The 25106-nt window shown below is 37.8% G+C and overlaps 1 long non-coding RNA gene across 1 annotated transcript in view; it reads left to right on the top strand.

The window, feature by feature from the left end:
• The window catches only part of LOC139084197 (uncharacterized), a 31186-nt gene extending 20502 nt beyond the window's left edge, over positions 1-10684 (top strand). Inside the window, exons 2-3 of the long non-coding RNA XR_011541588.1 lie at positions 4765-5933; positions 6806-10684. This is a non-coding gene — a long non-coding RNA (uncharacterized lncRNA). The remainder of the gene's footprint in view (positions 1-4764; positions 5934-6805) is intronic.
• The last annotated feature ends 14422 nt before the right edge of the window (positions 10685-25106 follow it).

The raw sequence follows: 25106 nt of genomic DNA, 5'->3' as shown, positions 1-25106 counted from the left end.
CTGTGACCTTCACAGTCTTGTCTCCTGCCCATAGTCAAGGCTCAACTGAAATCCCACCTCAGGAAGCTATTCCCATTTCTACCTCAACTGAAAATACTAGCCTCCTCATCCAAATTCCCACAGTGTGTTTTTCCCTTTAGTTCTTAGTGATTGTACTTGTTGATTTTTAACTGTCAAAGTAGTTTGTGATCAATAAACATTGAGATAAATTTAAAACAAAAGAATAAAAATATCAGACATGCCCCTACCAACAAACTCACACAACAAACAACGTGGCACATGTCCTCACTCGATGTTTGATAAACTTTTCTTCACCTAGATTATACTCTATATACAGTTTTATATCATTAGAGATTTTTTTTGGCTTAAAACATTTCCCATGGCATTAAACAGTAATTCTTAGGTACTATTTTAAATGGCTACATATTATCCCATCCTATGGGTGCTCTGTAAATAATTTTTGCTGCAGCCAAAATGCCATTTCAGCCATCCTGTTGTTTCCAAAATACCAACATTATACATAATGCTGTGAAAATTATCTTTGGGATAGATCTTGGTGCTCAAGTTATTTCATTCCCTTAAATTCCTAAAAATTAAAATACATGAGTCAAAGGGTGTATATATATATATATATATATATATATATATACATACAGAGGTATTTTAGGAGATTAAATTTGCATATTAAAATTATATATATATATAATCATGAGTATATATGTGTGTATATATTATATATATATATACATATATATCTCCAAATAATTTCCAGAGCTACTGTATAAACTTAGACATATACAGTGTATGAGTATGGCCATCTTACTGCACGCTCATCAACATGAAGTATAGTAATTTTTAAATCTTAATTTGTGGGGAAAAATGTTATCACTTTAAAAATACATTTTAAACATATATTTGCAATTTGTTTAATAAAATAATTCATGAATATAGTTAAAAATTAAAGCTTGCAGAACATTACTTTAACACTTCTCTCCCAAAATAACCTCTTCTATCTCATTTTTTTTTATGGTGACTGTCATATCTCTAAATAGCATGCTTTTACCACTCTTTCATAGATTTATCAATATTAGGCATTGTCCATTGATTTCCTGCCATAATAGGCAAGCCTTTTGCTCAATTATGCCACCTCTTGCTTCCCTGCCCACTCTCTTCCCCATAGATTTATAACAGTATTTTTAGTTTATATACAGATTGCATTTGAATTTTATTGTCTAAGCTTTTTAATTTGGTCTATTATGAGAGGCAGTGTCTTGAAACTCCCCAAAACACTTGTAATGTACATGGTCAAAGTTGAAAATCTTTACTTTCTATCTTAGAACCATAGTAAAATCTTTCATCTCTTATTTATAGTTTAATTCTAAAAGTTGGTCATCAATAATTTACACTATTATATGTATATGTAAATTTTAGTCATGACAAAATCAAGTAGAGTTCAGTTATTATATTTTAATTTTTGGTTTAATTTTTTGCTTTCATGGAAATCTCTCATTGCCATATTTTTTTGCATTGTGCATCTTCATCACATTGTTATGTTCATCTAGTATCTGAAATATCCTATCAAATGAATGGACTTCTGTATTCCTCCATTTGTTTCTTAAATCATTTCTTTCTGGAGCCCTACTAAAAGGGGGGTGTGGATGGTAATCTTTCTAGTTTTTTATTTTGCGAAAACAACTTTAGTCTGTTCTCAAGCTTGAAAGGTGACTGGGCTGGATTTAGGGTTGTACGTCTAAAATCCTTTTACCTTATTATTTTGAAAGAATTACTTAATTGTCTCCGCTGCTTCCTGACAATGAGTCTAATGCCAGCCTGATTTCATTCTTTTGTGAGTGGTCTGTTGACCACCCCACCCCTGACCCAGATTATATTAGGGTCTTTATGTTTGTGTTCTAAAATGTACAGTGATGTAGTTTTTCCCCCCTATTTCTCTTGCTGGAAACTTGGCAGGCCTTTCTATTTTTTTTTCTTTTATTGAGCTCATTTTGGTTTATAGCATTGTGTAATTTCAGGTGTACATTATTATATTTCAGTTTCTGTAAAGAAGGCATCATGCTCACCACCAATAGCCTAGTTTTTATCTGTCACCATACATATGTGTCCCTTTACTCATTTTGCCCACCCCACCACCCCCTTCTCCTCTGATAATGACTAATCTGTTCTCTGTATCCGTGTGTTTGTTTATCTTCCAGATATGAGTGAAATATGGAACTCATCTTTCTCTGTCTGGCTTATATCCTCTTAACATAATGCCCTCAAAGTCCATCCTTGTTGTTGTAAAAGAGACAATTTTGTCATTTTTAATGGCTGCGTAGTATCCCGTTGTGTGTATGTATATATATACATATATGGATACACCACATGTTCTTTATCCATTCATCAGTTGATGGGCACTTGAGTTGCTTCCATGTCTTGGCTATTGTGAATAATGCTGCAATGAGCATAGGCATGCATAGATCTCTTTCTTTATTGATTTCTTTCTTTTTTTTTTTTTGGATAAATACCCAGTAGTGGGATAGCTGGATCACATGGTATTTCTATTTTTAATTTTTTGAGAAATCTCCAAACTGTTTTCCATAGTGGCTGCATTAGTTTGCATTCCCAGCAGCAGTGTATGAGGATTCCCTTTTCTCCGCTTCCTCACCAGCACTTACTATTCCTTCTCTTGTTAATTACAGCCATTTTGATGCCTGTGAGGTAATATCTCATTGTATTTTTGATTTGCATTTCCCTAATTATTAGCGATGTTGGTAAGCCTTTCTGCTACGAAGACCAGTGTCCTTTAGCTCTATCACTGGGGAAGGTGAAGTTTCACAGACTGCCACAGACTGATCTTCTACTTAGATACAAAATATACCCAGAAACCTGCTCATTTTGACCCTTCAAACTTGGTCCTTAGCTGGATACTGACCTTATTCCTGAGCAAACCTTAATCTCAATAAGCCTGACTCTCATTTTGTTCCAAGAACTGATTATCACATGGACTATCATGAGAGGTGGAGTAGGAGTTTCAGTTATAATCTGTAAGCAGCCTAGACATATGAGGGCTGTTAAAGAGGGTGCTCAATATGTGTGGCGTAACATGGAAGAAACATTAGACTGCTTTAAATCACCATTTCTAGCAAAAAAAATTATTGTCATCTTCAGGGAAGACTCTTGCGTGAAAGTTTTTTACAGTTTTTCTTGGATGTCCTTTCTCAAAAAATTTGAAAATATGAGGATGAAGAGAACCTGACTATTGAGAACTATCACATGCCCTCAACTCTCACCATATCCCAAGTCAGTCAATGTGCTATGATTGAGATTTCTGAATAAATAGCACTCTGTCAGCAACACCCTAGTTAACTTGACTCAGGCCACTTATTTGATCACTGTGGTTTTTGTGTCATTTTTAAACCCCATACCTCTCAGCCCACAAGACAGTTACTCTTATTTCCTGACCATTCTCATAAAATAAAATACACATATCTTTCCTTGGGTCACACTTAAGAAAAAGATACTAATGATGAATTAACGTTAAGCTATTGTATCAAACTAGTGATTGTAGGTGGAGAAGAGGCTAAGCTTCAGCAACACTGAAATTCTGACCTCATGTTTTACTAATGGTGAGAATAATGAACATTTTTGTCCCTCCAAAGCTGGATATTCCGCTCAAACAGTTGCAAAAAAAAAAAAAAAAAACAAATAAGAGGAAGCAAAAGAATGAAGCAGGACCAGATAAAGATAAATGGCAACTAAGGATCTCATAGGTTTGTAATCTGCCCTGGGGCAGACATTTTTTCCCTGGAATAGAGTGGAGTGTCCAGGCCACAGGATGCTCAAAATCTCAGGGGCTTACTGGCTTCCATATCCTACAGGATATCATAGTCATTCTATGTTAGCATCAACATGCCACCAAGTTGTTTTGGAGAAGAGCAAGATCCCAGAGAGATCTGGCTATGACTCCTGTCTCTGTTGCTCACGTCTGTGTTACCACTGGCACATTGCTTGATTTTTAGGAGCCATTCTTCTCCAAAATGAGAATAATAATAATAATAATAATAATAATGGGGATATTATGATAATTGATGGTTAGTAAATAAAAACCAATTCATTTTCCTTTCACTTTTCCTTGCTGTCCTCATTTTCTGCTTCTGTCCATATTTACTACATTGCTTGCTGTTTCCTAAACATATCCAACTTTCACACATCTTTTCCTTGGCTTTTCTGTTCTCTTTATCTAGAATGCTCCCACTCATCTGCTCTTTTGCTTGAGAAAAATCCTGGTCATTCAATAATATAGCATGTGCAAAGCAGTTAACACAATACCTACCTTGTGGTAACCTTCTTTCTGTTTCTTTTTAAATTCTCTTTCCTCCTACCCTCCTTCCATGATTACACACTACATCAGTTTGGTAAAGCCTTTCCTCCCTTTGCATCCCAAGAAGATCTAATCACTTCTTCACACGTGTTGCCAATACGTTTTGAACTTGTCACCATTTATGTCTTCAGACTTTCATCATAGTGCTGTATAATTAACTACTTACATATTTATCTCTCTCAAATTTTACTAAGTCTTAAGCCCTTTGAGGTGGAACCCTGTATTATACTTTATCTCTTAGTAAGCCCATTACCTAGCACATAGAAGGACTCAATTTATTTTTGGAAAACTAATGAATATATTCATGCATTCATAAATGATAAACTTAATCGTTTCCTTGTTATAGAGAGATACCAACCATTATGATTGTCTCTGTTTCTTTCTAGAGATTTACAAATATCTTTAACCCAAAGAAAACACCCAATGAATCTGCTACTTATCCCAGAGATCCTCAACCAGGCAATGATAAGAAAGTAACAATCAAAAATCAACACTTTCATGACTTGATTGGGTAGCTTAATCTGGAAAGTTTATTATCTCAAGAAGATGACCAAAGTCAATTCTCTTTTGATAAATAAGACCTCCCTCCATGGCACTCAATCAAGAGCTGAGGCGGAGCTACCATTTTGTTTTCTAGAGAAACTTTTGGTATTAGATTACCATTTGCGATATCTAGCTTACAGAGTTACTATAAATACAATATTTACTGTAGATGGACACTGAGAACCACAGAACCAGAAACAACATTTGAGGGCAGTTTCATTATCAAGTAAACAATCAATTACACTATAAATTTTCACCCAACCAATGGACATAAAAATGACAATTTTTTCACTGTGAGGATGCCTTTACATGGCCATATATTTTAACCAAAATTTCCATTCACTTCCCCACTTTTTGTGCCCAGTCCTTGTGATTACAAAATTGAATTCCCTCTTTGCTCTCTCAGGAAAATCAGGAGAATCTGGAGAGAGATGGAACCTGGAGATTAGGAATTATAAGAACATGCTGATCAGTTGGCAACCTACACACATTATATCTTTCATAATTGTTGGAAATTGTGTCTCTACTTCCAAGTCTCAGATATGGAATTCACTCCTGAGTAAAGGCAAATATGACCACTTTTTTCTACCATCATTCTAGGGAAGACAATAATAGATGTCTATCGATAGATGGTATGGTGGAAATCTGCTGGTTCTGCCCAGATGGGAGAGCTGAGGAAAAACTTGAAAACTGTATTGCCTTCACCAATCTCCAGGGAAATGCTGAAATACATGAGAGGCAGGTTAAGTTCCTGCAGGAGGTCTCCTCAGTCACTGTCACTCTCCTGTCAACTTCTGATTTTGACAGAATGAATAGTTCCCTTCTACTTGAATTTCGGAATAAACCCAAACCTCTTATCTGTTTGCTCGAAAACGTAGAAAATATTGGTGACATTGATATGATTGGTGTAAGAAGGGTAAGGAACTCCATCAGCTCAGAGAAAAAGGAAACAAGAGCATTGAACAATACACGAATGAGACTGAGAAGGAAAGCAGGAAATACATTGTGAAAAGTATAACAAAGTTATTAACCTTAATGACCTGATGAAGTCTCTGCTAGAAAGTCTTCAGTCACATCCAGAGACCCACACAGAGCTCTGTTTTCTGCATGGGCTGAGCATGTTAATGTACCAACTAACCACAGGAGAGTTAAAAAAGCTCCAACACACAGTTTTCTCTTGGTTCAGGCACAAACAGAGAAGCAGAAGCTGTCAAAGAGAGACTCCCTCAGTTGTTGGGAGGCTGAGCTACAAGCTGTTTCCAAAGAGATCACTGACTCCACCGTGGAAACTGAGCATCTCCTGAGAGAGGTGGACCAGAACTATGAAGCTCTGGAAGAAGCTTCTTCCCAAACAAATACACTATTTCTCTCCCTTCCCCAAATGGCTGCTGACCTGATGGTATCTGGAATTACCATTGAGCTGATGGATGGAGATGCTTCTTATGTGCCCCTGAAGTGGGTGGCAGCTGTTTTAGACAAGGTCTCTGAGAAACTTAGAGACAAACGGGTGTTTGTTCTCTCTGTCCTTGGCCTGCAGAACTCAGGAAAGTCCATTCTGCTGAATGCAATGTTTGGGCTTCAGTTCAGGCTCAGTGCTGGGAGGTGTACCCGGGGGGCCCATATGCAGCTCCTGAAGATGGAAGAGACGCTCAAGGAACAGTTGGGCTTTGATTTTGTGCTTGTTGTGGGCACAGAATGACTTCGGACCTCAGAGTTCATTGACAAAGGACACAGTGAGGAAAATGAGTTGGCAACATTTGTCACTGGACTTGGAAACTTAACTCTAATCAATATTTTTGGAAATGATCTATCAGAAATACAAGATATTCTACAAATAGCTATCCATGCCTTTCTCAGGAAGAAACAACTGAACATCTCCCCAAGGTGCCTATTTGTTCATCAGAATGTAGAAGAAATTATAGATACAAATCAAAGTATGGAAAGGCAAAGACGGCTGCAAGAGAGATTGGATGAAATGACACTTGCTGTAGCCAAACAAGAACAGTGCTCAGATGTATGCCACTTCAGTGATGTCATTAAGTTTAAAGTCAAGACCCACATCCATTACTTTGCTCACTTCTGGGAAAGTTCCCCCCTAAAGGCCCCTCCTAATCCCTGCTATAGCCACAATGTTCAGGAGATGAAAAGCAGAATTCTTAAGCATGCCAAAGAAGAATCCAGGGGAGCTATTTTGAAGATATCAGAACTTAGAGTCCAGATATAGCATTTATGGAAGGCCTTAGTGAATGAGAACTTCATTTTCAGGTTCAGAAACATCCAGGATGTCATGATTATGAATAGACTGGAAACTATGTACAACGGCTGGACCTGGGAGATGAGAAGTCGTGTGCTGGACTTGCAGAATCAGCTGACCAACCAGATTCCGAATGGAGAAGTTGAGGAGACCAAGAGAAGCTCAATTTGCAATTAAGCTGTGGAAAAACATGCAGCCACTAGGCAAGAACATGAAGGGTACCTTTGAGAAGACAGAGATAGAGACATCTTGGCTCAGTGGAAAAGAAGATTTGAAGATGATTTGAAGAATCTTAAAGAGGAGCTTATAGGAGAAAGTATGAGAAAATGTGAGTATTTAGTTAGTGGAAAGGAAACAAGAGACATTTTGAGGGAGCAAAAATTAAAATTTGAACATAAGTTATTAGAAAATAATCAGAGAGATGGCTGTGTCCCCCAGTGGGAAAGAGTTACATGATAAGGAGCTGAGAGATACGTTCAACAAGATCTGGTCAGAGAACATCTGCATTCTGTTGCCTCCCACATGCCTATCTGCTGAGGGTCCTGATAGTGATATTGAGGTAGAGAACATTCTCCTGGAGCATTTTAAACAGCATCCCAACATTGTGAACAAAATTAGATATAGTAATACACAGAAAACATTTTGTATCAATTATTCTAAACATGTTATCATCTCTCCAAAGCTCCAAGTATAAGGACTCTTTACAGAAGAGTGTGAAAAAGCTATAAAGAAGACAACAGCTCAAACTAAAATTGGTTAAAGAAATCATACACATAAGAGAACAACAGAATGAGGGTTACAGTTCTAGTTACTTCCATGATATGCTGCGAGTGATCCATACTGAGGCTGAGGCTGCATCTCCAGGGGTCAGATTCATGTTGGCAAACAGATATAAACTAGAACTTGCTCTAGAGCTCTTCGAAGAGGCAGCAAGCAGCTTTAAAAAGATGTGCATTGCATGCAAGAGAGCAAACAACCCTGTTCTGTACCTAGAAAGGATGAGAGTAATTTTTTACCAATTTTGACTTGTCCTACAAAAACTGCCAAAACAATGGCTGATTTCTTTTGGTGCAAAGAGTTTCTGCTATCTTATGAATTGGAATAAACACTCAAAAAGCTTCTCAGCTCCTCACCCAGCTTTTCACTTCCTCTGTTGCATTGTTTTATGTAATGAACATTTTTGTAACCCAGATAATTAAACTCAACCAATTAAACACGATACTTTGCATCTTCTCTGCGAGTTTTAGAATTAGTATATATTCTGTAAATAAATCTCCAAACTAATGTTTTGCCAAAAGTTTAAAGTGAATATTTGTTAGAAATAACATAAAATATGTAATTCACTTTTTTTAATAACCAACATCTCAAGTAGTACAAAATTATAGAGCAAAGAAAAACAAAAAGGAAAATTTAAGAAACGGGAGTGAATTAGATTTCCTTCCTTCCTCCCTCTCTCCCTCCCTCCCTCCCTCCCTCCCTTCCTTCCTTCTTATGCTTAATTATCAATTGAGTCCCTGCTGTGAGAGAGGAATTCTGCTAAGTGTTGTGGATATAGAGCAATATAAGGCATGGCCCCTGGTTGTTATATAAATGAGAAAGAGATAGCCTGTTTATATTAGCTCTTGGGTTGTCTATTTCTTCACAGTAGCCTGGGATCCATTAGCTCAAAAGCCCACCAGTGCCAAACTCAAAATTTTACACAGACAGTTGTTTTTCCTCTAGTCCAAATAGGCATAGTTTTAGCCATTTAGTGCCTGCTTGCTTTGAACACTTTGCAAAACTGACCCCAAAATCTTTCAGCCATAAAGATAAACTCCAAGGCTATAAAGACCCCAAGCTGCCACTGCCCTTTGGAGCTCTCTAATTCAGAGACTGCCTACTGAACCATTGATATCAGCTGGACATGTAGGCCCTTCTCTGACCCCCTGGGAGTTCCTTTGCCCCCCTTCCCTCCTGAGTGATGGCTCCCTCTGGATGGTCTTCTGCCATGGGGGACTTCCCCTGCATACACACCTGTCAGTCACACAAATAAATCTAATATGCTCGTGCTATCTTGTGGTCATGTCTTTTTCCTTGATGAGCCCTGAAATCCCTCATACCTCCTACACAAGGACATACGTATTTTATTCAGGGACTGCTTGAGAGGAAGAAGTAAATATTATTGACTACAAAAATAATAAGATTTTCTATCATTGAAGTAATTAAGAAAGATATAGGGACCAGAAGGAGTAAGGCTTAGCTTAGCCTACATTGGGAGAACCATCACGAAATGCTCTTAAGGGAGATGAAGGCTGAGCCAAATCTAGAAGCATGAAAACCGTGAATCAAAGGTAAAAAATTCAGGCAGAGGGAAGAGCTCGAAGACTCTGAGGAAGAAGTCCGCTGATATGCTTAGAGCACAAGTTGTAAGTGAGGCCTGATAAGAGATTAAATTAGACAGGAAGCCAGGTGCCAGGTTATAGGGGCCTTGTTGACCCCAAAAAGGATATTTGATTTGATCCTGGGTGGGAATTTTAAAAGATGCATAATTGTGCTGGACAATTTCCTTCTGTCTCTTCAGGATCACTCTCACCTTTCTACACTACGTGCTGTAGACCAGGAAGTTAATCTCAGTGGTTTGGATCAATGAGGCTTCCCTGCCCTTTAACTACAGGTTGAGTTTGGCCAATGGGAGGTTCTTGCAGGTGATTGGGGGAAGAAGGAGTTGGGGAGGATGAGAGAATTTGTCCTTCCGGTTCCCTCTTTGGCAAACTCAGGTTGGAAGTGACCCTTTCCTACAAAGACAGGTATTTCAGAATTTCTCTTCCTGCTGTTGCTAGCCCCTCATGCTTCACCATCCCTTTTACCCTACCTTTATAAATAATCCCTTCCTTAAACTCTCTTTCATCCCCACTTTTGAATGTGCCATATTTTATCAAGTAGCTCAAGTACATTTTTTTCCACAGCTGTATACTATCCTGTGAAGATAAGCCACTCTGCCAAGGCCATGAAAAACAAAGATGGACTGAGAAACTGTCACAAACAAGAGGAAAAGACAAGGGCACATGACAACTAAATGTAATGTTATCCTGGAACAGAAAAAGAAATGAGTGGAAAAACTGGTGAAATTCAAATAAAGTCTGGATTTCAATTAATAATACTGTACTGATGTTAATCTCAGCTTGAGAAATGTACCATAGTTGTGGCAGATGTTAATATTAGGTGAAACTAACTAAAGAGTATACGGAAACTCTATACTAGTTTTACAGCTTTTATTTAAAACTAAAATTATATTCTTGATTGTTGTAGCCTTATAGTAAGTCTTGAATTAAGTAATTTCATTCCTTTTATTTTCCTTTTTCAAATTGTTTGGCTATTCTAAGTCCTTTGCCGTTCCACATGAATTTTAAAATCTGCCTGCTAATTTCTTCAAAAAAACCTTTTGGAATTTTGATTGGGATTGCGTTCAGTCTATATATAGATACTTGAATCTATGGTCTAATAAAACATTGAGTCTTCCAATGCATTAACATATTATATCTCCTCATTTATTTAGATCTTTAATTTCTCTTTGCAATGTTTTATAGTAAAATAGAGAGTACAGAAGTAGACTCTTATATAGTTATTTTTTGACAGTTACCCACTGAATTAAGATGGAAAAAGATAATGTTTTTAAGAAATGGTGCCAGAATAATTGGATATCTGTATGGAGGGAAAGAAATGAACCTTGACCCTTGTTTCACAGCCTAAACAAATGTTAACAGAAAATGAATCACAGAACTAAATGTAGGACCTAAAACTATTAAATTTCGGGAAGAAAACCTAGGAAAAATATCTTTGTGACACTGAGCTAGGCAAGAGTTTCTTAAACAGGACACACGAGGCACAAACTATCAAAGAGAAAATTGGTAAAATGAACTTCATCAACATTAAAACTGTTTGCTCTTTGAAAGAGTTAGTTAAGAAAACAAAATGTCAAGCCACAGAATGGGGGAAAATTTTGCAAGGCATGTATCTGACAAAAGACTAGTATCCAGAATATATAAAGAACACCTAAAACTCAACATAAGATACCAACTCAAAAACAAAACAGGCAGCAGATTTGAACAGACATTTCACAAAAGAAGATATACAAATGATCAATAAGCACATAAAAAAAATGTTCAACATAACTAGTTACTAGAGAAATGCAAATTAAAATTATAATGATATACTACTACATAACTACTCAAATTACTGACAATACTAGTGTTGACAAGGAAAAGGAGCAACTGGAATTCACCTACACTGTTACTTAGGATGCAATTTGGCACAATCACTTTAGAAAGTGCAGATAATTGGAACAGAATTTGTTTTCCAATTCTCCATCCCTGAAAGATTCCTGAACCATTTTTACAGAATAACTAGATATTCAAAAACAAATGCCTATTTCATAAATTATTTTGGAAAAGGGGGCAAAAAAGAAAAAAAAAAAAGAAAAAGAGTAACTGATTTTCATTCTAAGGCTATTTCATTAAGCCACCAAAATTGAACAAGAACACTACAGGGAAAGAAAGGTATAGACCAAATTCACTCGTGAAGCTGCAAAAATTCTAAATGATAGTATGTTTGAAAATCAAATTGAACTATGCGTAAAATGGAATAGACATGGACCTTGTTCTCAAGCAGCTGACAATCTAGTGGGGAGCTAAATTACAATGCGGTTAAGTGACATGGAAGGTACGAAATGGGAAAGTTGGTTTACTGGTCAAATAGAGAAAGAATACAACTGTTTGGTCATTAAGGAATCCTTTACAGGGAGGTAGCCTTTGAACTGGCCTAGGAAGGACTAGATACCTAAAGTTAGTAGTTCTTTCCTCAGTATGTGACATGGAGTACATTCCTCACATCTTGTACTTGGCATCTTTTAACTTCATTATTTAGTTACATATCTGTCTCCTCAGCCCTGCCCCATAGAACACAGTTGCACAGGCAATGGCCAATTCATTCATCACACATATCTGTGTCATTAGCGCAGGGCCTCACTCTTAGCAGATGTATAGTAAAGATTTACTGAAGTCTTTAGAAAAGAGGTTAGTTACTCTTATTATCCCCTGTGTATGGAAGAGTCTTTTGGAGAGAAAATGGGAAGGAAAAAAGGAGAAGGATCCTGGAGCAAGAAGGATTGAAATATACTGGTTACTTCCCCATTCAAGGCATGAACGTCCAGAGACAAACAGAAGGCTGAGATGGAACGAATGTCCAGATAATGTTAAGAGAAAAACAGAAGGAATGACTTTAGGGGAAATAGAAGTTTGTTTCTACAAGCCTGACCTTCATTCATGCCTCTGGAGAGAACATGGCTACAGGATTCCCTTCTCCTTTCTCTTTCTCCCAGTTACTAGTTTGAGAGGCCACAGGAAAGACATGGGAGGGGAAGAGATGTCCTTGAGGAAAGGCAATTCGGTCACTGAACCCTTAAGACTAAAGTGGCTCCCATTCTAAACTCCACCCTAAACGCATCATCAATTCCCTAATAATTTTCATAGCAAAAATCTAAAGTTAGTTCTTTCAGGCAGAGGGAAACTATAGCCAATGTTGCCCAAGGAACTAGATATAAATCGGACATGAAAGGAAAATTCCTAGTATCTACAATGTAAATACAAGTGAGGTGATGTTGAATTACCTATGGTGCATATGCCAGGACAAGATTGTAGAAGTATGATGTAGGAAAAATATCAGATATTTGAGCCTGAATGGTGTGGCTTACTGAGTGGCAGAATTACTGTTTTTCCTCTATCAGTAAGTTGTTTCAGGGAGTGACTGGGCCAAGGATTGCTGAGTGCCATGAATAACCTGGTATACCCTTTCTTGGGTGCACTTTATACCTGGGAAATTGCTCACCTGGCACTGTTGACCAGTCATCCTCACCGCCTAGGACACATTCCCTGTAAGAAACCTCAGAGGGTTGCCAAGCAGCCAAACTAACTCAAATATGTCTCTTTTTTTGTGTGTGTGAGAAGGATTGGCCCTGAGCTAACATCTGTCGCCAATCTTCCACTTTTTGCTTGAGGAAGATTTGCCCTTAGCTAAGATCTGTGCCAACCTTCCTCTGTTTTGCATATGGGACACTGACACAGCATGGCTTGACTAGCACTGCATAGGTCCATGCCCAGGATCTGAATCCATGAGCCCCATGCCTCCAAAGCAGAGTGCGCAAACTTAACCACTATGCCACCAGGCTGGCCCTTCAAATATATCTTTTATCTCTGTAATTTTCCTACCCTTTTGAATGCTTCATATATCCTGTGAGTAGAACGGACTGTGAGCTTCATTTGTGCCAGCCCTCGCAGATTCATTGCTTAAGACATGGCCTGTAAAGACTCAGACATGAAAGTCTGTGCTCTTTCTAATACACTGCACTAACTCTAGGCTGGGAAGGAAAAGGATGCTGGAATAAAGCACTGAAATGAGGAGTATGACTCCATTTTCTTTTCTTTTCTTTTTTTTGATATTTAACTGCCATCAATTCTCAAGTGTCACCCTTTCTTCTTCCCCTTGTGCCCACATGTGGGTAAGCTGATGAGAAAGCCCAGGTGCTCCATCTTTTGATGCCAGCGAGAGATTCAAACCACCCGAGCCCCAGCCCGCATGTGAGAACTCTCATCTCGGGCCCTACCCATAACCATGATGAAAGCCCAGGCTAGTCTCCTTTCCTTGCCCTCTCAAGCCATTTCAAACTTGCTTAAAAGGCTTTCCCTGCTCTCTGCAGAGACCTCAATCATATAACTGATAAACATTTTCATTCATCTTGGGGAGTGTGTGCGGCATCATCAGTCTTGATATCCAAACTGAATTTGGGGGAAAGGTCCACCTACCTCTGGTGAAAGCCATTACAAGCACCCCAAGAAAATCCATTTATTCTGGCCTCCAAGACTCAAAAAGCCATCTTTCTCTCTTTCCAAACTTCCTTCTCCATCATTTGGAGAAAAGAGGTTAGAGTCTTGATAGCGCCAATTTATTCAGCAAACATTCCAAGACTGCATATTACATGAGAGTGGTTAACAGCACAGGTAGGAACTAGGATTTTCTGAGCTGATTCCTAGCTGTGTGTTCAGGACAAGTCACTTAAACTCTCCGTGTCTGTTCTTTTCTTCGTTTGTAAAATAACGCTATTTAGGAGTGCTTTTCACAATGTTTAAAGATGGAAAGGCGGCAACACTGACTGATCTGGGTGGGGTCTCACTCTCTGCAGTGCCCAGAATTAGCCCGTTAGGTGCTGCTGGACTATGGGAAGACTGGTGCAGTCAGCATGACCAGACCAGCAATGCATGCCCTTGACTTAAGATAAAGTCGGCAAAATCCTTAGAAAGTCTAACTTACTAAAATGAACCCTAAAAGAAATAAGAAATGTGGATAGCCCTTTATCTATTCAAGAAAATAAATTTGTGGTTTTAAAAAGCTCTCCAAGAAGAAAATCCAAGGCCAAGATAGCTTCACAGATAGATTCTATCAAACATCTAAGAAGGAAATAATATCAATTTTACTCAAACTTCTTCAGAAACTACAAGAGGAGAAAATACAACACAAATTGTTTTATAAGACCACCATAACCCTGATTCCAAAATCTGAAAAAGACATTACATGAAGAGAAAATTACCAACAAATACATCTCTTAAATATATGTACAAAAATCCTCAACAAAGAAAACCCCATGCCCAGATGATTTCATTGGCTAATTCTACAAAAAAAGTATGAAATAATTCTAATTACACTCAATATCAGAAAACAGAAGAGGAAACTTCTGTTCATCTCATGAGAACAGTCTTAACCCTGATTTGCCAAAGCCGGGCAAAGATAGTACAAGAAAACTACAGACCAATATCTCTCATGAATATAGACACAAAAATCCTCAACAAAATATTAACGAATCAAATCCAACAATGTATAAAAGTATAACAGATTATGCCCAGGTGAGGTTAAAAAGTCAAACAATGTAATTTACTACATTAATAAAATAATGAAGAAAATTCATGTGATCATCTCAATAGATGGAAAAACTTTTTGACAAAATTCAACTTTTGACAAAATTCAACTCACTTGTGCTGAAAACTCTCAACAAATTAGAAATAAAAGTGAACTTCTTCAATCTGATAAAAGGTATCTACCAAAAAACCACAGCCAACATCATATGTAATGTTAAGACATTGAATGTTTTTATTAATATCAGTAACAAGGCAAATGTGTCTGCTTTCATAGCTACTGTTCACATCGTTCGGGAACTTTTAGCAAGTACAGTAGGGTGAGATGAATAATTAAAAGTTACACAGGTTGGAAATGATGAAGCAGAGCAGTATATATTTGAGATGATGTGTTTATCTACAAAATGAATTCTTAAAAAAATCCACCAAGAAAAACCCCTGTGCTAGAATTAATAATTGAATTTAAAAGGCCAAATGATACAAAATCAATACATAAAAATCAACTATATTTTTATGATCTAGCAACAAACAGTTGGAAAATAAAATTTTGAAATATCATTAAAATAGTAAAATACTTGAGAAACAAATTTATTTATTTAGAAACAAATTTATCAAAATATATTGAGATACTAAGACCTGTATATCCCAAACTACAAAACTTTGCTGAGAAAAATTAAAGAAGTTCTAAAACTTTCTTAAGTGATCAAAGTGTTTTACATTTTATTCAGGTAGTAGATATATGGGCACATACATTTGTCAAAACTTATGCTATACACTTAAAATCTGCATTTAGATTGTTTTTACTTCATGTCTCAATAAAGTTAAAATAAAACCTACAAAAATTCTCATAGTGGTAAGATTCTACAGATCTTTTTTAAATCAGGAAAACAAAGATGCTTACTGTCACTGCTTCTATCCATGATTGTACTTAAGCACTCAACAGATGAGAATGAAAAGAAAAAGAAAAAAGTATATGGACAGCAAAAAAGCTTTCTTTATTTGTAGATAAGTGGTTTTATATGTAGAAAACTCAAGAAAACATCAATTGTAGAATTAAGGTGTTTAGCAATGCTGCTAGACATAAGATAAATATGCAGAAATTAATTGCATTTCTGTAAACAACCACAAATAGAAAACCTATTTTTAAAAGTTACTATTAACAATAGTATCAAAACTGTAAGGTGGCCAGACATAGATGTAGAAAAAAGATATTCATGACCAGTATGGAGAAAACTATAAAATTCATTTAAAAACGTTAGAATAAATATAATAATTGGAGAGACATACCATATTATTAAACAAGAAGATTCACTTTTCTGCAAATTGATTCACTAAATCAATTCAATTACAATCAAATTCTGATAAAATTTTTGTGGTACTGAACAAGCTATTTCTAAAACATCTGTGGGAGGAAAAAGAGCCATAAGAGTGGTTCTCAAGGGGCTGGCCCCGTGGCCGAGTGGTTAGGTTCGCGCGCTCCGCTGCAGGCGGCCCAGTGTTTCGTTGGTTCGAATCCTGGGCGCGGACATGGCACTGCTCATCAAGCCACGCTGAGGCAGCGTCCCACATGCCACAACTAGAAGGACCCACAACAAAGAACATACAACTATGTACCGGGGGGCTTTGGGGAGAAAAAGGAAAAAAATAAAATCTTTAAAAAAAAAAAAAAAAAAAGAGTGGTTCTCAATCAGGGGCAATTTTGCCCCCTGGAGATATTTGGCGAAGTCAGGAGACATTTTCTTTTTATTTTATTGAGGTTATGATAGTTTACAATCTTGTGAAATTCCACTTGTACATTATTATATGTCAGTCATATTATAGGTGCACCAGTTCACCCTTTGTGCTCACCCTCTACCCTGCTTTGCCCCTGGTAACCACTAATCTGTTCTCTTTGTCCACATGTTTGTTTATTTTCCACATATGAGTGGAGTCATACAGAGATTGTCTTTCTCTATTTGGCTTATTTCGCTTAACATAATACCCTCAAGGTCCATCCATGTTGTTGCGAATGGGACGATTTTATACTTTTTTATGGCTGTGTAGTATTCCATGGTATATATGTATACCACATTTTCTTTATCCAGTCATCAGCCTATGGGCACTTAGGTTGCTTCCATGTCTCGGCTATTGTGAATAATGCTGCAATGAACATAGGGGTGCATGGTTCTCTTTCAATTGCTGATTTCAAGCTCTTTGGATAGATACTCAGTAGTGGGATGGCTGGGTCATACAGTATTTCTATTTTTAATTTTTTGAAAAATCTCCATACTGTTTTCCATAGTGGCTGCACCATTTTGCGTTCCCACCAACAGTGTATGAGGGTTCCTTTTTCTCCACAACCTCTCCAACATTTGTTATATTTTGTTTTGGTTATTTTATCCATTCTAATGGGTATAAGGTGATATCTTAGTGTAGTTTTGATTTCCATTTACCTGATGATCAGTGATGATGAGCATCTCTTCATGTGCCTATTGTCCATCCGTATACCTTCTTTGGAGAAATGTCTGTTCCTGTTCCCTGTCTGTTTTTTGATCAAGTTGTTTGATTATTTGTTGTTCAGTTGTGTGAGTTCTTTACATATTATGGAGATTAACCCTTTGTCAGATGTATGATTTGCAAATATTTGTTCTCAGTTGGTGGGTTGTGTTTTTGTTGCAAGCCTGTTTTCTCTTGCCTTGTAGAAGCTCTTTAGTCTGATGAAGTCTCATTTGTTTATTCTTTCTATTGTTTCTCTTGTCTGAGAAGACATGGCGTCCAAAAAGATCCTTTTAAGACTGATGTCAAAGAGTGTACTACCTAAATTTTCTTCTAGAAATCTTATGGTTTCAGGTCTTACCTTTAAGTCTTTGATCCATTTTGAGCTTATTTTTGTGAATGTCTTAAAAGAATGGTCTATTTTCATTCTTTTACATGTGACTGTCCAGTTTTCCCAGCACCATTTGTTGAAGAGACTTTCTTTTCTCCATTGTATGTTCTCAGCCCCTTTGTTGAAGACTAGATGGCCATAGATGTGTGGTTTTATTTCTGGGCTTTCAAGTCAGTTCCATTGATCTGTGTGCCTGTTTTTGTACTAGTACCACGCTGTTTTGATTACAATAGCTTTGTAGTATATTTTGAAGTCGGGGATTGTGATGCCTCCTGCTTTGTTCTTTTTTCTCAGGATTGCTTTAGCAATTTGAGGTCTTTTGTTGCCTCATATGAATTTTAGCATTCTTTGCTCTGTTTCTATGAAGAATGTCATTGGGATTCTGATTGGGATTGCATTGAATCTGTAGATTGCTTTAGGTACTATGGACATTTTAACTATGTTTATTCTTCCAATCCACATGCATGGAATGTCTCTCCATCTCTTTATGTCATCATCAATTTCTTTCAGGAAAGTCTTGTAGTTTTCATTGTATAGGTCTTTCATTTCCTTGCTTAAATTTATTCCAAGAAATTTTATTCTTTTTGTAGTGATCATGAATGGGATTATGTTCTTGAGTTCTCTTTCTGTTAGTTTGTTACTAGACTATAGAAATGCTACTGGTTTATGTAAGTTGATTTTGCACCTGAAACTTTGATGTAATTGTTGATTACTTCTGGTAGCTTTCCGATGGACTTTTTAGGGTTTTCTATATATAAGATCATGTCATCTGCAAAAAGCAAGAGTTTTGGTTCTTCATTACCTATTTGGATTCCTTTTATTTCTTTTTCCTGCTTAATTGCTCTGGGCCAAACCTCCAGTACTATGTTAAATAAGAGTGGTGAGAGTGGACACTCTTGTCTTGTTCCTGTTCTCAAATGGATGGCTTTCACTTTTTCCCCATTGAGGATGAGGTTGGCTGTGGCTTTGTCACATACGGCCTTTATTATGTTGAGGTACTTTCCTTCTACCCATTTTATTGAGAGTTTTTATCATAAATGGATGTTGGATCTTGTCGAATGCTTTCTCTGCATCTTTTGAGATGATCATGTGTTTTTTTCCCTGATTTTGTTAATGTGGTGTATCATGTTGATTGACTTGCTGATGTTGAACCATGCCTGTGTCCCTGGTATAAACCCCACTTGATCATGGTATATGATCTTTTTAATGTATTGCTGTATTCAGTTTGCCAATATTTTCTTGAGGATTTTGCATCTATGTTCATCAGTAATATTGGGCTGTAGTTTTCCTTCTTTGTGTTGTCCTTGTCTGATTTTGGGATCAGGGTCATGTTGGCTTCATAGAATCTGTTAGGAAGTGCTCCATCTTCCTCAATTTTCTGGGAATATTTTGAGAAGGATAGGTGTTAAATCTTCTTTGAATGTTTGGTAGAATTCTCCAGAGGAGCCAACTGGTCCTGGACTTGTATTTTTGGGGAGGTTTTGATTACTGTTTAAATTTCTTTACTTGTGATTGGTCTATTCAGAGTCTCTATTTCTTCCTGATTCAGTTTTGGCAGGTTGTAAGAGTGTAAGAATTTATCCATTTCTTCTAGGTTGCCCAATTTGTTGGCATATAGTTTTTCACAGTATTCTCTTCTAATCTTTTGCATTTCTGGGGTATCTGTTATGATTTCTCCTCTTTCATTACTAAATTTATTTATTTGAGTCTTCTCTCTTTTTTGCTTAGTGATCCTGGCTAAGGGTTTGCCAATTTTGTTTATTTTCTCAAAGAACCAGCTCTTTGTTTCATCAATCCTTTCTACTAAAGTTTTTGTTTCAATTTCATTTATTTCTGCTCTAATTTTTATGATTTCCCTCCTTCTACTGACGTAGGGCTTTGTTTGTCCTTCTTTTTCTAATTCTGTTAGGTGTAGCTTGTTATTGTATGTTTGAGATTTTTCTGGTTTATTGAGATGAGCCTGTATTGGGATGAACTTCCCTCTTAGGACCACTTTTCCTGTATCCCAAATGAGTTGGTATGGCATGTTTTCATTTTCATTTGTCTCCAGATAATATTTGATTTCTCCTTTAATTTCTTCAATGATCCAATGGTTGTTCCATAGCATGTTGTTTAATCTCCACATCTTTGCCCCTTTCCCAGCTTGTAATTGATTTCTAGTTTCATAGCATTACGCTCGGAAAAGATGTTTCATATTATTTCAATCCTCTTGAATTTGTTGAGTCTTGCTTTGTTTACCAACATATGGTCTATCCTTGAGAATGTTCCATGCACACTTGAGAAGAATTTGTAAGATGCTGTTTTGGGATGGAGTGTTCTGTATATATCTATGAAGTCCATCTGGTCTAGTTTTCATTTAATTCTACGATTTCCTTGTTGACTTTCTGTCTGGATGATCTATCCTTTGGTTTTAGTGGGGTTTTGAGGTCTTCTACTATTATCATATTGTTGTTGATATCTCCTTCTAGTTTTGTTAGTAGTTGCTTTATGCACTTTGGTGCTCCTGCGTTGGGTGCATATAGATTTATGTGTTACATCTTCTTGGTGGAGTGTCCCTTTTATCATTACAAACTGTCCCTCTTTGTCTCTTTTTCCCTGTTTTGCCTTGAAGTCTACTTTGTCTGATGTAAGTTTGGCAACACCTGCTTTCTTATGTTCACTATTAGCTTCAAGTATTGTTTTCCATCCCTTTACTCTGAGTCTGTGTTTGTCTTTGAGGCTGAGGTGTGTTTCCTGGAGGCAGCATATTGTTGGGCCTTGTTCTTTAATCCACCCTACCACTCTGTGTCTTTTGATTGGAGAAGTCAATCCATTTACATTTAGAGTGATTATTAAATGTGAGGGCCTAATGCCACCATTTTATTACTCATTTTCAGATTCTCCTGCATTTCCTTTGTTTCTCATCCCATGAATTTAGGACTACGAATTCAGTGAAGTAGTTTTCTATATTGATTTTCTTCTTATTTGTAATTTGTGTCTCTGTTCTAATTATTTGTTCGGTGTTTACCATGTGATTTGTATAAAACATCTCATAGATGAGATAGGCCATTTTCTGATAGTCTGTTATTTCCTTCGAGTGAGCTGGTTCCATCCCTCTCCTCTTTCCCTTCTAGGTTGTTATTGTCCGATCTTTTTTCTTCTTGTATTGTGAGTTTGTGGTTAAAGTGACAAGATTATATTTATTCTTGGTGTTTCCCTCCCCTTTATCTTTAATGTTATACTTAAGCATTTGCTAACCTGTTCTGATGGAGAACTGTGATTTTCAGATCTTATCTTTCAACTTATCTCCTTTGTTCAGGGTTTTGTAACCCGTTTCTTTCTTTCTTTCTTTTTTTTTTTTTTTTTCAGGTATGAAGGCCTTCCTGAGCATTTCTTGTAGAGGGGTTCTTGTGGTGATGAAATCCCTTAACTTTTGTTTATCTGGGAAAGTGTCTATTTCTCCGTCATATTTGAAGGATATTTTTGCTGGATAGAGTATTCCTGGCTGTGAGTTTTTGTCTTTTAGAGTTTTGAATATATCATTCCACTCTCTCCTAGCCTGTAAGGTATCTGATGAGAAATCTGCTGACAGCCTGATAGAGGTTACTTTGTAGATTATTTTCTTCTGCCTTGCTGCCCTTAATATTTTCTCTTTGTCATTCACTTTTGCAAGCTTCACTACTATATGCCCTGGGGTTGGTCTGTTACATTGATAAAGTTTGATGATCTATTAGCTTCTGTCACTTGGATTTCCAGCTCTTTCCCCAGGTTTGGGAAGTTCTCAGCTATTATTTCTTTGAACAAGGTTTCTGCTCCACTCTCCTTCCCTTCTCCCTCTGGGATACCTATAATCTTTATGTTGCATTTCCTATTTGAGTTGGATATTTCTCAGAGAGTTTCTTCATTTCTTTTTAGTCTTAGTTCTTTCTCCTCCTCTATCTGAAGCATTTCTATGTTCCTATCCTCCAAACTGCTAATTCTGTCCTCCATATTATCAGCCCTACTGTTCAGGGAGTCCAGGTTTTTCTTAATCTCCTCCGTTGTGTTTTTCATCTCCAACATTTCTGATCGGTTCTTCTTTATAGTATCAAGCTCTTTTGTGACATAGCTCCTGAACTTGTTGAGTTGTCTATCTGTATTCTTTTAACTCATTGAGTTTTTTAATGATAGCTATTTTGAATTCTTTATCATTTATGTTATAGATGTCTGTGTCTTCGAGATTGTTTTCTGGATATTTGTCATTTTCCTTCTCTTCTGGAGATTTAATATATTTTTTCACACTGTTTTTGCAGATTTTTGCCTCCACATAGAGATAGAGTTTGGTTACTGCTTCCACTTGCTGCTGCTGGGGGTGAGGGGGCAGTAGTTGTGTAATCTGTGCTGAGCAGGATCCCTGTTAGCTGTTCCTGACTGAGCCTGGGCCTCTTCTGGGGATCACAGTGGCCCTGTGGGTTCTCCTGTCAACTGTGGGAACAATCACACAGGGGCTTCAGGTTGCTGGTGTCTGATCCCACAGACCTACCTAGACACGCTCTCCTTAGGGTCTGCAGTGGTGTTATGGGTTTTCACTGCAGTCAGGCGCTGGTTTGCCCAGACTCACAGCTCTGCCACTGTCCATACCTGCTGGATCTCACTTGCCTGCTCTAGGCTGCAGCAGAGCTATGGGCTTCTAATGCAGGCAGTGGTTAGCCTGCCCAGCAGTGCCACTTCTGCTTTTAGGTCGCCCCGCCTTTCTGCTTAGTGGGTGGGGCCTCTCCACTAGGGCCAAGCAGAGACTCCCCCTGCAGCGGATGTGGGACTGTGGATTTCTCCCCTAGACCAAGAAGCAGTCATGCTGGGGTTCCTGATTGTCACCACATGCTTGCACAGTCCTGCTGGATCTCACTTACCCCCTTGGGGCTGCAGTGGAGCTGTGGGTGTTTAATGCAGCTGGCAGGTAGCTCACCCAGATGAGCCCCTCCTGCCCCAAGGTCTCCCAGCCTTTGTGTTTGGTTGGTGGGGTCTCTCCACTAGGGCTGACCAGAGACTGTCCCTGTGGCCTCTGTGGGACTGTCGATTTTCCCACTGGATCAAAGAGCAATCCCTGGGGCCTTAGGGCTGTAGTCACCTGTTTCCACAGTCACACCGATGCTCACACCCATCCTTGGGGCTATGTGGTGCTATGAGCCTGTCAGCCGGGAGCGAGGTGCTCACAGGTACTAGGCTACCTGGGGGCTGGAGAGTTTTCACCTATCTTCACCTTCTCCCTGGAGGTAGTCCATCCACCTTCTGATGTATAGCAGCACAGATCTCTCAGGAATCCTGAGGTGCTGTATGAGTATCTTCCATTGATCAATGAATGTCCAATTAGTTGTAGTTCAAAAAGGGAGAGACAAAGACAATTGCTCACCCTGCTATGTTGCTGATGTCAGTCACCCAGAGACATTTTTTATTGTAACAACTGGTGGAGTCAGAGAGAAGAGTTACTACTGACTTCTAATGTATAGAAGCCAGGGATGCTGCCACACACTGTACAGTACACAAGACAGCCCCTCCCCCCATTATAAAGAATGATCTGGGCCCAAATGTCAGTAGTGTCAAGGATGAAAAATTCTGACTTAGAATTACCATGGCAGTTTTTTAAAAACAAAAAGGTGAGGTGACTTAGCCTATCATATAACTTTTTATTATAAATCTGTAGCAATTAAAAGTGTTATTTTGTCAAAAATGGCCAAATAGATCAAAATAACAGAATAGAAACTAAATAGTCCTCTGTGGGTGAGAAAGCAAGGGACAGGGAGGACTATGTGTATATATATATATATATATATTGGTACACCAAATACATGGGTAATACTTTTTCTTAAGCTAGGTTGTGTGTACACAGGTTTGAATTGCAGTGTTCTCTTTTTATATTAATTAAAATAATAATGTTTAAGGTAATCAGTAGAAAGTTAGTAGATTAAGTGGCCTGAGATGATTTGGGTACCACCCTGTCCAAATAAAATGAATGGAAATTCTATATGAGGTATCAGAAAAATACAGAATTGAGCAGTAAGAAAAAAAAAAAAAACATGAATCTCCAAATCCCAGAAACAAAATAAGAAAATCACATAGACAGTAACAAATATGAGTCATTAATTCCATAACTCATGAGAGCTTGCCCAGACATAAGTACTAGAAGCCTGGAGCCAAGATGGTAATGCTAATGTAAGAATGCAGGTGTGGGTGGCTGGCTGAATGGAGTAGTGGTTGGATTCGTGCCCTCTGCCATGGTGGCTCAGGTGTTTGGATCCCTGACACTGACATAACACCTGTCAAGCCACACTGTGGCAGTGTCCCGCATAAAATAGAGGAAGATTGGCACAGACATTAGCTCAGTGACAATCTTCCTCGATCAAAAAGAGGAAGATTGGCAACAGATGTTAGCTCAGGGCCAATCTTCCTCAGAAAAAAAAAAGAAGAATGGAGGTGGGTCCTGAGACCATTACAAATCGTGAAAGCTAGATTTGAGCCCCTACGTGAAGGCCAGTGCCTTCAGGAATTTCTTTTCACCCCAAATTAAAGGGAATTAAGAAGTAATGTTCCCTGCGATGCCAAAGAAATGAAGGTACTTTCTGCCTTTCTGTGGTCATGGATGGTAATGAGGTCAACCCTCAGGAGCTGAAACTTCAGGCTGTGCCACATGCAGATATGTGGTCTTAAACCACCTTCTTCTTGGTTTAACTTAAAGCTGATATATTAAAATAGAAAATGTCTCTGTACATTGAATCCTCTGGGACTCTGGAAATTGCAAAACACAAAACCATCATGTCAGGATGGTTACAATGAATGGATCTCAGAAATATCACAATTAAATTCTACAGAATAAAGTAACCACAGCTAGTGATCAGCACAAATTGAGAAAAAAATTCCAAAGTGCGTTCATAAATGAACCACCATGAATGGAGAGCTTGCCTACACAACCAAAGGCAAAACATACCTGCTGGGAATAATAGAACAACCTAAAATAGACTTTAAATAAGTATGATTAAAATTATTAAATATATAAAGGTAAAAATGTTAATAATGAATAAAAGAAGAGTGTGAAAGCAAAGGATCTTAAAAGTAACCAAATGCAGTCATGCATTGCTTAACAACAGTGATACGTCGTCAGACGATTTCGTC

This window comes from Equus przewalskii, chromosome 6 (genome assembly GCF_037783145.1).
Source record: "Equus przewalskii isolate Varuska chromosome 6, EquPr2, whole genome shotgun sequence".
In the NCBI taxonomy this organism is placed as follows: Eukaryota; Metazoa; Chordata; class Mammalia; order Perissodactyla; family Equidae; genus Equus; species Equus przewalskii.
Note: the sequence above shows the minus strand (reverse complement) of the source record. Positions and strands in the feature narration are given on the sequence as shown.